Below are 12,341 nucleotides of genomic sequence, written 5' to 3' on the forward strand. Positions count from 1 at the left end.
TTCCCTCTGCTCTGCTCCCCTGCAGCTAAAACAACAACTCCACTTTTTGTCAAGAGGACCTATCGCTTCATATCGTCACAGGTCCACAACGGTATTGAGACACTTTTGTTCTCCGGATATTGTGAAATTGGTGATGCAATAACATCCCTGAATTTCATACATTACCGTAGGACAGGATACGGAAAAGCAATGTATTAAGATAAGATGCAGTCTTGCAAGATAACAACGAGATAATATACCATACGATAGAATATGAAACTCATTTTTCAACCTGCTGGACCGCAGCTTACCTACTTTAACAGATAACTAATCTAGAGAAATGACTGTCGACCTGGCCTAACTTTCTTATTGTTATTTTAATGTTGTTGTTTTTTAATCAACTGATTATTCTTTTGGTCTACAAAATGCAGAGGCTTCAGTTTTTGTTTCATTAATCCATTAACATTTTTTACATTTTACGTAAAAATAGTAGCGACAACATTGGATCTGTGAAGTGCTTTTTTTTCCGGTGAAATCACGAGTGAATCAAATGAATTTGACATTAACTCAGTGGTTTTATCGTTGTTTTTAAATGTCACTGAAACACTTTTCTGATCCTTTATACAGCACTTTGGATTGTATCTGTGCTTGTGTTTACTGTGGTATAGTAAAGCTGGCTTCACTCGTTTCATTTCAATAGTTTTATGAAAACGTCCTACTTTCATACTTGAGCTGAGTTTTATTGTTATCTCACATGTGCTCACATGCATCATACTGTATTTAATTGAGCCACGTTTGTCTTGTCTTATTTTACTGGATCTAGTCTCTCAGAGGCAAAGATGAGACAAGACATCATACAAAATCGAGAAGTCTGACTTTTCTGATTGCTCATCTGCTTGTCTTGACATCCAGAACAAACTTCATCAACCTGCAGCCTCACAGGCCAACTCTGACAAGCAACATGTGCTGTTTTTTTGATTCCTTCAGTTTACCAATTTCCCTTCCAAAATCTTCACCATCTCTCCTGCCTGTCCGCAATGAAAAATTTTACACTGAGTGTACACATTGTCAAATTGAGTTATTGGCAGACGTCAATAAGCTGTTTCAACCCCCTGATGTCAGTCCAGGAGCCAGAAGCTGACTTTGTGATTGTCCTTGTCCGATTAGGACGATCAATGAGACTGAACAGAGGAGAGAGAAAGACAAGGAAGAAAGGGAGGAGGATTAGAAACTGAAGGATGTGTCTGTGTTGAGGGGAGGGGTGGGGGGGCAGCTCCTCCCATAATTAAGTTAGCTTGCTGTGCTGGAGGTCCATGTTTACGGGGCAGGCAAGGGATTTTCCTTCACTCAGTGGACAGCTCTGGACGCGGAGAAGGCAGCGAGCTCTCACTCTCTTGTCTCTCTGGTTATTTTCTGCAACTCATCCCTCTGCGCCGCGACTGGCGACCTGCAGGCTGATAGAGGACGAGCCGGGAGAAAGCAGCAGCAGCAGCAGCAGCAGCACCTGCCTAATCCTCCTCCACCACCTCCCTCCCTCCCTGCCAGGCCCAGGAACTCATCTCTGCTGCCGCCGCCTCCACCACTGCTGCCATCATGTGCGACTGTTTCCACCTGGCCTTCCCCAACTGGCACGCCGCCTCCTCAGAGACGGGTGGGCATCGCTCTCTAAGCTTTATTTTCCCTCTCCCTCTGACTCTATTTGCACTGTTTTCTTCCTGAGTAATTCACTGACTTAGCAGCAGGGTTCAGTAGTGCAGTGTGAAAGGAGAGATTAAGTCTGTGCGTGTGTTTGTGATGGAGGGAGACAGTGAGTGAGTGCAAGGCGGCTGGTGCTGATGCTCAGTTGTGTTGCTGACCTGCAGTGGGTGCTGGGTGTGTCTGCAGAGTGCAGGGGAGTGTTTGAAGATGTCATCATCGAGGATGTCAGGCAGCGCTGCACTTCTCCTACTCCCCTCCTGCTGTGTGTTTGAAGCAGCGGCTGAAAGGAAAAGAGAGTCGGTTAATGCAGCAGCTCAGCAAAGAAAACAGTGATGGAGGATGAATTCCTCAGGGTAAAGATGAAAAAGGCTTCTGAGATGTTGAAGCAGAACTATTCCCAAATTTAAAAACACCCTCGCGGGCACAACACAACAGATGGGAGCGTTGAAGCCGCAGCCTTAGAATGAAAGAGGGAAGATCTACTACCTGTAACCTTGCATCACTTTTACTGTAGTAACTGAAGAAATAGTAACACCTCAGAAAGTTAAGGTTGTGCAAGCTTCTAAACTTTTGCAGTGCATATTTTTCAGGTTTATAAATCCCCTGATATATCAAGTATTTAAAAGATGCAAAATTCATTGTTTCAGGGGAATATGAGATAATATGTTGAGGAAAATGAATCCTATCTTTAAGATGATATCAAATGGACTTTGATGATCTGCTGGCACAGTTTGATACATGTAGAAACTCATGATCACATATGTGGGTATGAAACACAGTTATGTATTTAGTTTGGAACTGACAACATTCAAACTACATCAGTGGTAAAGTAGCTGCTTGTAATATTGAAATGATGCTGGTAAAATACAGATATGTGGCTATTCAGGATGAGGAAAGAACCACATTTCATTATTCTGTGGTGCATTTTGTTGCATCACGCAGTTTGTTTTGTGGGAAATAGTTCTTATGAATCTTAGTTGTTTGAGTTGAGTGTTTTTTCCTGGAACACGTCCAACAGTTTTACAGACACTGCAGGTAGAAAACATCGATTTTAAAATCTACCTCATCGGCTTTTATGAGGGAGGTGGTCTTGCCAAGGATGGATAAATCAAACCATAAAGTGAAGCAAAGAAATCGCTGCATCACCAGAATCAAGGGTGATAAACTCGGGGTCAGCAGAGGAAATCCAAATAAATCTTAGTATCATTCATCCCTCTCGTTGTGCTGAGTTTTATCAAAGTAAAAAGACTTAAAAGTTCTGCTTTTTATGAGTAAACACTGGTTTAGCATTATTTCATATCAGTGGCATATGTTCAGTATTATTTTGGCTGGTGTTTATCAAAAGTCTCAGGTTGACGTTTGCTGAAAGGAGTTGAACGTTGTCTATTTCAAAACAACACTGGCTGTGTTTCTATGTTTTCTATGTCAAATCTCTCCCTTTCACCATCAACCTCCTCATTAACTCTGCTGCTACTTTTAATTAAATCTGCCTGAAGATGTGGAGAGGTTTTGTGCCACTCTCAGAGGCTACAGGCGGCGCTCAAGGTCAGAGAGAGAGAGAGATAAGGAGAGTCGGAGAAAGAGGGTGAAAGAGATTAGTTTACTGCCAGAGAGTGAGCCAGACAGGGAGGCTGATCTGCTCGGCAGTGGAGCCCGTATCAGCGTCAGGTGGAGAAGTCCTGCTCAGATCAATAGAACACCCTTTGAATACCTGTGTATCTAAGTCTGCGGGCAGTCTGGGCGTTTGTTTCAACCTGTTTAGGGAATCACAAAGGTTCACAATAATGTTTTCTTTTTTCATATATCTCAGCTGATGTTTTGACTGATTGGGGTCTGAGGAGGTTGGTACTTGAGGAAGACATTTCAACTGAAACCTTTTCATGTTTTGCACTGATATCCAATCCTTTCATATTGAATCTATTTCTGTGGTCATGGATTAGACCTTTATATTTAAGGGCCATTGTAGGATATTTAAACCCAGACTTAACACAGACTGGTTAAACTTTGAGTGGTAAACAATTCTTTATTTTTTCTAAATGAAAGGGACAAATTGGCATGTCATTGAGATTTGTCTACCTTCTAGTGAAGCACCGGTACTATTTGATAGATATACATCTGCCGTTTGCATTGTATGTAACTCAGTTAAGTTATCAGGTTCAAATCTGGGTCACTTGGTGCAGGCAGAGGCAAACAAACACAGAGAGCCGTTTTGAAACACAGTTCAACCCAGGTATATGCAGCTGACCTGAAATTTGACTGTGTGTCTGTGCTTTTGGTGTTATTGCACGTTGTGGGAAAACATGCAGATTAACATATAAATTCCAAAGGTGTGATGAAACTCGCTGTAAGTTTGCAGTGGATCAATAGATTGAAAGCATGCGCTTTTACAGTCTCATGTTCATATAATCCATGCAGAAAATCTAATTATTTTCCTCCCTTCTCTCAAATCTTATTATAATTTGGATCCAAACAAGCTGCCTTTCAGTGAAAGGAGCTTGTGTCTGCTCGCTGCACAAAAAACGAGTAGAATCCAAATCCAAAAGCACAAATAATGAGCTGTATTATTTTATATTAGTTTAGTGAAGAGGGGAGCTTCAGGGAACCTTCCAGATGCTCTTCAGCAGAAAACACAAACTGGAGCAGAAGGTGGTTACGTAAGAGGTGAGCTGAGGACAAGAGACTTACATAGTTGAGTTTTTCTCTAAATTTTAAGTCAAAAGTTAAAAATAAAAACTGATTTGTTTTTCTGGAGTTGTAGTTTTGTTTTTCTAAGATCTTATGATTTGAATCAAAGTCGAGGAAAGTGAGTGAGAGAGGCTCACAGTCACAGCCTTGTGTTAGGACAGAGGAATTAAGAATCCACATGGGTGTTGTTCGAAAGCACACAGTAGTTTATGAGCTTCCTCCCTGGGCTGATCAGCACAAGCACTGAGGGTTGAGCCACACCCAAAGTCAGAGCTGCAGTTAAATAAAAATATGAATCATGCAGGATCTGTATCACAAAGACTCCAGCATTGTGGTCTTATGGTTGCACATTATTGCCATCATAGTGAACTTAGATCATCAGGCATCAGTTTTATGAGTATTTCCGATACATCTAATCTATAAAAGTCAAACCAGTGAGTAATATTATGTGATTTTACTTTGATAATTCTGGTCAGGTCAGCAGTAAGAGTTAATGTCAGGACCTCTGGAGCACCCTCACAACAAATATTTGAGAAAGGAGGTTTAAAACGTATGGTGTCAGTAGTTGGGTCAGGAATACACGGCATCCATCCGCCTGGATGTTGTGATGAATAATCTAAGAAATACATCACACAGTCATCCAAAGCATGACTAAATGCTCTATAAAGCTCCCTGCAAACATGGACACAATGATCGACCTGTCCTGTGGCTCTGTCTTTGAGAAACAGCACGTGACAGTTTTCCAGTCTGGAGTGACTCAGGCGCTTTGTTTAATTTGATGAATCTGTCTTACTTCCTGAAGACACACTGGACCATCAGAAGCGCCACTTAACTCTACTAATAGAGCATAATATTGAATGTATGAGATTAAATAGAACTTATAAAATGGCACTTAACTTATTTTAAACTAGTAATGTACAGCTGAATGGATCGGTGCAGTTATAATCGACTTTTACAATGTTGATAGAAAACTTCTTTTGAGACTTGAGTGTAAGATCTCTATCAGACCAAATTTTTCCTCCATCTAATCTCATTTTACACGGACAACTTTCATTGGCTTTAAGTATTTATACGTTTTTGCAAGTTTCCTCTGCAGGTAGCTTACGCAAGTTTTTCAACAATGGGCTATGTTTTGACGAACAACAAAAGTGCCACCCCTTGAAACTGAAGCATTTCAAGTTTTCCTGATACAATTCACTGCTTAGAAATGTAGCCAAAACCGGACTACCATTCCTAATCCTGCATTCTATACCGAACAGTATTATCCTCAGGGGACCATGAATGTTTGAGCTAACCTTGAGGGCATTTCATCAAAAAGTTATTGGGATATTTTACTCAAAATCATGAGATAAAAAAACATTTGATTGAAGAAGTTAATTCAAAAGACGACAGAAATCAGTGGTAATGAGTGTGTTTATATTTCAATTTGCCGATCTATCCACATTTTTTTTAGATATTCTAATATTAAATTGAGTGGCAGCTAAACCGAATATTTTCCATTAGCCTTAAATATATCACAACTTAAAAATGTGTCACTATTACTGTTCATTGCTTGGTTTTATTGATTAAACTGTAGTTATCAAATTAACAATCAAAAATAGAGAAGCAGTTCAAGGTTTTCTTGAAACCGCTTTCTAAGGTTGTCAAAATGTCATGACTTTGCAATACCACATTCTGTAAATCGACACAATCTGTTATCTTTACATTAGATTGTATTGAAAAGTGTAGAGCTTCAGAGGAAGACAGATGTACTGTCATATTTTCAACCCAGAGAGAGAAGCAGTATTCCTCATTCTGTCAAATGTTGGTCGCTGTTCAACCTGTTCTGTTTGCAGTGTGGAAATAAAAAATGAAAGATACCCAATAATCGGTCAGTTTCATTTTAGTTGCTGATCGAAACAGGTATTGATATTGTTTGATTTTTACAAGTATCATATCAAACTTTAAAGTCTAATAATGTGACATCCCTACCCCCTTCATTACTTGATCAAGTAACTCTAAAGAGACTTGGTGAAAACCAATGAGACATCAATGGGAAGGTACATCTATTTAAGGATTATATTCAAGGGCGTGTAAGGAGTTAAGTGTAAACAAGGAGCTTCATGAACCACTACATTTACTTTGGCAGTGACACCCAAGGATAGGACTGCAGCCTAAAAGTGTCCCGCCTACTTTGTAGATCTGAGACTGAACAAATCACTTTAGCCACTTTAGCAGTCTCACTCCCGCCTGGAATGTTAAAGGCCAGTTTGGGTAACGTGTCATTAACACTTTGGTTTATTCCCAGGCGGTGAACCAACAGCAGCAGCAGGTAGGTGAGCGACTGATTCTGCAGACATTTGATATTTTGAGATATTTTTTGTCAAACTTGATCAAGAGAAGGAAGGTGATGACTTTGTTACAAAGATTCATACACATCTTTAATGTTAATGGGTTAATGTTGCAGACAGCTGTAGAGGCTGTGGATGATCATATTTCACAACATGTCTAGACTGTGATGTGCTCAGAGCTGACAAGATTAATGTATTCTGTTGTGTCCTGGTGTTAGAGAACTTTAGGTGTATGATGACAGTGCATGTTTGATTTCAGATTAGTTTTCTGTATCAGTTGAGATGTGAGCCATAGAGTCATTCGATAGCTCCTTGAATTCTCATGAATCATCATCCTTGAGGCAACAACACACCCTGAAACCATAGGAGGTTTTTATTCCATCAGTCTCTTGCCTTAACAGTAGTCTAATGCACTTACACAGGCGCTCAGGACTCTTCACATGACATACATTAAGGAAGTGGGGATGGTGGTGCTTAGCTAAGTAACTACGGTGCAGCACTATTTTCAGTATGTTTGTTCAAATGTTTAAATATAGCTGATTGTATATAATTCCAAGATCCAAACATTGAGAGTTTTGAGGAGACAAGTCGCTGGTTTTGCATCAATTCATTCCCAAAGGAGAGTTCCCAAAGTTTTTAAGCTTTAGCCTCTACTTCTGGCTGCTATTTTAATAAGGAGCCAGTGATTTTAATGAGTGTAAAATAATTTGCATGCATAATAATCTATTAAACCACTCATAGAGTGAAATGCTGATTGCATCATGTGTCAAGTGTTTTCTTTCTGATATATTTGCAAAGTAAATCCCTTCTGCAAAATCTTTCCTCACTCGCTGGCTCCCTGTTATTGACTAGTTGAGCGTACACCAACCCAGGAGTTTAAAAACAATACAGCGTGAATTTGAGTTTTTATTCATTCAGTCATTTTTTGCCGAGTTTTGTGATTTTGTACATGATAAAACCATTTTTTGGGTCTCTGTTAGTTTGAATCTGTTTACCACAAACCTTTATTTTCACGGAGCTGTGTAGCTTATAATGTTTCAGGAAGCAATACATTTTAAGGGTGATGTTTCCCTCAGTTTCTTTATTTGGGTTGACAAGTCCAGTACGTCAGTGAGGCACACTGAGGTCACAGTCCCAGTTTTACACCTTATCAGATATCTCTCTCTCTGTTCTCAAGGAACAAACCACTTTATCTACAGACAGCCTGATTCTCAATGAGAGGTGCTATAACATCATTTCATACTCATTTCTAGTGGCAACATAACATCTGCTGATCAAGACCTACTGATGACATGTATTTCTTTAAATGGTTGGATCTATAAAAAGAAAATGTGGAGATGTAATGGACATGGACATACTTTTTTTCTTCTTACTTTCTTTTTTTATGCAATTTTAAGCTTTGATTAAAGCAAATTCTTTCACTGGGGGATTTGCAAAATGTACCTAAATTTGAACTTCTTGAGTGCATCCCTGAGTGGGAATCCTGAAACAAGTAAAGTGCCTGAATATAAGGGAAGTTTAAGCAGAGGTTAGATATCATCGTGGCTTATAATCTCACTAACCACATTCATTCGGAGTCAAACTTTCCCTTTTCGGCAGCCTGCAGAGGCCAAGCTGAGAGGCTGCAGAGTCTAATCTGTGGATCAATACAGCAGATCACTTAACAGACGAAGGAGACAGCCCATCCCTGGAGGAATTATTGCCAGGAAGAACTCTAAATAGTCTCATCATCGGCTCCAGTGTCTCTCTGAGCCTCAAAACAAGCGTCAGGAGTCAGACGGGTGGAAGTCTCAGCTTACTGTTGAAAAATGTAGATGAACACAAGTGCTATGCTTCTTATGTTCTGCATTTACAGGTGTGCAGAGTCTTTGCTATCTCTGCTTGGGAAAACCTCACAGAATGCTCTTTATCTACGAGTACAATTCACTTTAATAGAAAAAGGAATAACAAACAAGGGATTGTGCTTGCTGTGATTTTTGTAGACTTATAACGCCTTTTGAGTTAGTGGACTTTGTTCAGCTGCCCTGAAACTAAGGCTGCTAAAAAAAAAATCCATTGTGCAATTTCCCCGTTAGCTGTTAATCACCATGCAACCCATTTTTGAGATTAAGTTCTTTACTTGTGCTGAAGTTTCAATATTTTCTTCAAAAAGTGAACCAGGAGAGGTTTCTTGTATTTATGTTTTGTCAATCTCTGTGTTTGTGAATAGGAGGCGGCCGCAGGCTGAGAGGAGCAGAGCCTGTTACAGAGGACAACTCAGTGAGTAGCTGAACTTTAACTAAAATCATTTTTATTCTGCAGTTTGAATTTAAGACGCTTGAGGTTTCTTCTTCAAACAGAAAAATAATGAGAAAAACTATGAAAACAGACACATTAGCAATGTCCTGATCAATTTCTTTTGACCCTGATCCTGATCTGCCTCCTTAAATAATTGGCGTTATGATGTCATGTCTGATCTGACTGACCTGAATTCTAATAAAATATGTGTCTGACATGTTTTAATAACAGCTGTAGCCTTCCAACTTGGGCACAATTTACTTTTCTTGAGCTACTTACCGGAAAGCCCTTGCCCAACACATCTAAGATGATTAGTTCTGCCAGATTAATCCCCTGGGGACTATTTATGTCTGTCTATGTCTGTAAATGTATTTATGTATTTATGAAAGTTTAGCATTTTTTGGCTAGAAATAAATCAAATGATTTGTACACGATTTCCTTTGGATGAAAGTGTCAGACTGACAGACTGACCACCTTCCCTGAAAACACAATTAATGTGACAGTTGCTAATTACCAAATGGCCATTGGCGTAGGGAGGTGTTATCACACTGTTTGAATCCATTTTTTTTCCATCAAGATTTGTGGCTCTGTATGCAAGTAGAGCAGTTTCTTTATTTTCTTTATTAAAATGATTTGTAGGTGGTTGTGGAATAGAGATTCTTTTTAAACAGTGTCTAAATGAAACAAACTGAAACGTCTCCATAGAATAAGTAACAACAGCTGTTCCGGGAATAGACCCGGTTGCTGTTTATGTGCTCACTGACCTCATGTCCATGCAGGTATGTGACGAGCCAGGCCAGTTCACTGAGGGAGAGAGACCACGTCCTCAAGGATCGTCCCCTGTCGAGGAGTATCCTGAAATGGAGAAATACACTGATAGTGACAAAGAGGTACGGTGCTCAAACATATGACTGTGTTGTACAAAAAAACACAATCCAGATTACAGAGAAAAATAAGCTAGAAAGAATAAGTTAGATAACTTGTTGTCATGCTGCTCAATGACCTGATTGTGTAGTCAAAATAAAAATCTGGTGTTTTCAGCAGTAATCCCTGTTTTTCCTGTAATCCCTCACCTCAGATGGGAAAGACGATTGCTTCAAAGAAATGTTAGAAATAAGGTTAATACACAGTCCAGACTGTAACCTGGTTACTTATATACTTAGGCTAGTTGTACACACACAGAGTCCGTCAATAGTCTATTTGTGATTTAGCATTCAGGGGATAGACAAATGAAGTTAAAAAAACAAGCTTGTGACCCAGAGAAGGAAGCTTGTGTGTCTGGGCTTATGTATGCTCACACGGAGAGACCCATGTGCTAAAATCAACATATGAGGAGAATCATTAAAGCCTTAGGCAGAGATAAACTAACTGAGGAAGACCTGACTGTTCCACAGTTTAAGCTTAAATGTTACAAATCTGAAGACAATTTTAAAGTATGTTTTGGGATTAAATAAAAGCCACTAGATAGTTCAGGTCTGAGTCACTGGGGACATCTTAATCATGTTTTCAGTAATTATAATTTGTCAACAACTTTAAAACTAAATTTTTGACTGTCTTATTCTCTGCCTCACAGCCTTGATTAGAAACAGGTCCCAGAGGAAAGCACACTACTTAGAGCTTGTTGTTGTGCTACGCCCACTAAGCAGCAGGGACAATCTTTGATAAACTGTACCCTTGGAGTGCTTAATCTATTCCCACCGATTTAAGAGTTATTAAATTACTACCCTGCTCCCGTTTGTACAACAAATGTCTTTGGATCCTTGACTGTGATATGTGGATGCACCTTATGAGGCTGGTGTTACTATTTCAGGAAATCAAATTCAACAGTAGGAGTTATAAAAAGATTCAAAGTAAACACGTATATTTAAGGGATATATATATCAGCTCTAGGTATCACACTCTCTGTTGGTTTCCAATAAACAGGGTGTTATAATATAGGCTCTTTGTTTTGCTTACCATTGCAAACAGCGGTACAGTTCCTGACTCAGCTACTTTTGTGTAGTAATGTGTACATTATGTCTCATGTGCTTCACCCTACATCTCAGAGGAGATAGTTTCAAAGCCTGTTGATGGAGTATCTCTGCTGCCTTTCTGTGTGTATAAATTTGAAGCTGTGACTGTATCAGCAACCTTTTTCTCAGCATCATGTTTCGTAAGAATCCAATTTTTTTCCTTTTAGTGTGAAGGAGAGCGCGACCCACACCGCAAAAGTGGGGGTGGAAAGAAAACTAAAAAGTCTGGGCTTGGGTCCATGTTTGAAAAGCGCACCACTCTAAAGGCATGTAAACTGAAGGTGAGACATTTCAACATTTCTACCCTCTCTCTGTTCTGTAAAGATCTGTGAATCCCTCCAGGCTATGCTGCTGCTGAGAACAGCACAGCTAAAGGTGAAGGGATTCTAATCCTTCCTACTTTGATGTTTTGACAGGAAGCTCACAGCCCCGAGTCTGAGGTGATAGTGAAAACCGCCCAGGATGGATGTGCAGAGGGTCTCATTTATGGTGGAGGAGGGAAGGACGGGATCTTCATTAAGGAAGTGGTACCAGAGTCACCGGCTTCAAAGAATCTGAAGCTGAAAGAAGGTGAAGCCGCTGTTCAAATGAAAAATTACAAGTCTCTAAATACAGATAAATTAAGCATGTTAGGCAAAGTTGATTGACGAATGAGGGATTAATCGGGCTTCTAACTGGGTCCATTGGAAAACCCAATATGATTGAAATATTTGTCGAGTACTTTGATTGTATAACTCCAATCCCAAGACAGGTGGGGCGCTGCGTAACATGTTAATGAAAACAGATTCATTTAAAGCAAATCATTTAAACCTTTTATTCCAATAAAAATACTGCAAAGACAACATGTCAAATTTTGGAGCTGAAAATGAAATGTGTTATGAACCATATATATTTATTGTAAATTTGATGTCAGCAACATTTTTTGTTTCAATATCTGATATGTTGTCTTTGCACTGTTTTCTTTAAATATAGGGTTAACATGATTTGCAAACCATCAACTTGTGTTTTCATCAACATTTCACCCTGCATCACAACTGTTTGCTATTGGGGTTGTACATAGATATCTTACATTTTTATACAGTTGTTACCTTTCTAATTGTATCATTTTACGCTCCATTTGGGTATTACAAAAGATAAAGAAAGTCTGTTTTTTCCCCTTAGAAATTTCACTAGAAAGACTTAAATAAATAATGTTATTGTCTTCTTTTCCAAGGAATAAATCCTTTTCATCACTTATAAGATTTGTTGTGCAGACTCAAAGCCTTTTCATCCGAGTGCCACTAAAATATGTTGCTCTTGTTTACACAGGTGATCAGGTTTTGAGTGCCACTGTGTACTTTGACAACGTTCCATACGAGGA

At 39.3% G+C, this 12,341-nt stretch overlaps 1 protein-coding gene across 9 annotated transcripts in view; it reads right to left on the bottom strand.

Annotated features, from left to right (window-relative positions):
• The window catches only part of si:dkey-177p2.18 (phospholipase B1, membrane-associated), an 84,669-nt gene that overhangs the window by 57,120 nt on the left and 15,208 nt on the right, over positions 1–12,341 (bottom strand). For all 9 annotated transcript variants that reach the window (XM_034674949.1, XM_034674951.1, XM_034674947.1 and 6 more), the window contains exons 4-5: positions 9,734–9,824; positions 1,836–1,957 (exon numbers count right to left, since the gene is read on the bottom strand). The gene's annotated coding sequence lies outside the window, so the exon portion shown is untranslated. The remainder of the gene's footprint in view (positions 1–1,835; positions 1,958–9,733; positions 9,825–12,341) is intronic.

This window comes from Notolabrus celidotus, chromosome 22 (genome assembly GCF_009762535.1).
Source record: "Notolabrus celidotus isolate fNotCel1 chromosome 22, fNotCel1.pri, whole genome shotgun sequence".
NCBI lineage: Eukaryota > Metazoa > Chordata > Actinopteri > Labriformes > Labridae > Notolabrus > Notolabrus celidotus.